The 1,906-nt window shown below is 31.1% G+C and overlaps 1 long non-coding RNA gene across 1 annotated transcript; it reads left to right on the top strand.

Annotated features, from left to right (window-relative positions):
• Positions 1–1,906, top strand: LOC143066378 (uncharacterized). The gene is made up of 2 exons (XR_012975586.1): positions 1–293; positions 1,207–1,906. It is a non-coding gene; the product is annotated as an uncharacterized LOC143066378 (long non-coding RNA).

Genomic DNA, 1,906 nt, shown 5'->3' with positions numbered 1-1,906 from the left:
CAAGTCTTTGTACCATTTATTTGCCTTATGCTTGTATCTAGTTTCTGGTACTGATAATGTCACTTCCGATGTATTTCAGATTATTTCTAAGAAATGTTTTATAGGATATGATAAGATGATTCAGATACCGTATAATTCTCTACCTCAGTGTGCTTATTATTGTTTACAAGATTCCAGTTGTAAAGGTGCTTGTTTTAACACTTTTGGTAACACTTGTTACCTTACTTCACGGATTAGAACAGATCCATCTCTGATGTATATCCGGTTACCAACATGCTTTTTAATATGGAAATGTAAGTAAACAGTCTTCTGTATTATTTTGTGCTCATCTGAACATAATACATAAATTGATTGTTTAAGGGACATTAGCTACACGATTTAGACAAGATATTAAAGAAAACCAAGGTTAATGTTTCAAACATAAATAAAGGCGTACTATTGAAATAATAATTTGCAATCAGTAATCAATTTTGTTAAATTTTGTTAATGAGTTGTCTTCAGAACCGAAAAAGCTGCAATATATAGATCTAAGAAGATGTGGTATGAGTGCCAATGAGACATCTCTCCATGAATGTCACAATTGTAAAAGAAAACCATTATAGGTCACAGTACGGTCTTCAACACGGAGCCCTGGCTCACACCGGATCAGCAAGCTATAAAGGGCTCCAAAAATTACTACTGTCAAACCATTCAAACAGGAAACCAACGGTCTAATAATATATATTTAAAAAAAAAACGAAAACACTTATAAACCACAACAAACGACAGCCAATGAACATCAGACTATATAATAAGTATTGACTGGGATTTTTCTATCATTGTAACTTAAACTAAGGCAGACATCCAAAAATCGGGCGACATTCAGAAAAAAAATATAAAAGACAAAGAAAAGACAATAAAGAATAAGAGCGTATTACTTTGAATGAAATACCACTAAAATATACAGGTCATGCCACTGCATATATAGTACAGGTTTAGAGCAATTTAGTACATTCTGATGAATTTAAATGATTAAGGTGGTTTAAAAGGAGCAGGCAATGTGTAACGAAGAGTTATGATTGTATGCACAATGAACAATAAAAAAAAAACAATCTTCTCTTTTTTTTTTTATTGGATTACAACAAATTATATACGCAAAAATAACTATTTCAGAATGTAACAGTATTCACATGAAAAGAGATCCTTAGTTTATATTTTCTTTTACAGGAAAAATCGTTGTCTTGATGAATGAGATATATATCGTCAAAACAATTTTCTCATCTGACTGGCTCATCAAAAGAGAAGCATCAAATAGAAAAACTTCAATGAACTCAGTCATGTGCTATATGTTAATGAAAATAACCGATTAAAACGGTAAATAAAGACCAAGAAGAATAGAACTTCAAAATTTCAAATATAATTTTAAGACCTGGAAGAATTTAACTTTAAACTGATTTCAATGACAATATTTGTACACACTTTTCCGTTCCTCAAACGAACTACACTCGTTGAAACTTTGGATTTTATTGTATTTATATTTAATATGCCCGAATTTTGTTCCACATGTGAAACAGTTGAAACACATGGAAAAAAACCACATTATACATTTCATGCGTCCGAAGCGCTCTTCTGATTAACCCTCTTCAGGAACACTCATAGTGGATTATTTGAATGTAAAGTATGTGTAAGAACCTAAGCAGTTGAAGAGCTTCATAACAATTAAAAAGACATATAAAATGTCAAATCCATCAAAGGTCAACATTGCCTGAGGGAGTTAAACACTTAGTTTCTTATAATTTCGAAATTTATCAACGGACAATTTAAAAAAGGTTTGAAATATGTCCATGATGATTTTATAAATTTGCCTCGCTTATTGAAAATACAGCAATGTGCGTTGAGATTAAAGCGATTTTATGAAAGTTTCTAA

The sequence above is a fragment of the Mytilus galloprovincialis genome, chromosome 3 (assembly GCF_965363235.1).
Source record: "Mytilus galloprovincialis chromosome 3, xbMytGall1.hap1.1, whole genome shotgun sequence".
In the NCBI taxonomy this organism is placed as follows: domain Eukaryota; kingdom Metazoa; phylum Mollusca; class Bivalvia; order Mytilida; family Mytilidae; genus Mytilus; species Mytilus galloprovincialis.
Note: the sequence above shows the minus strand (reverse complement) of the source record. Positions and strands in the feature narration are given on the sequence as shown.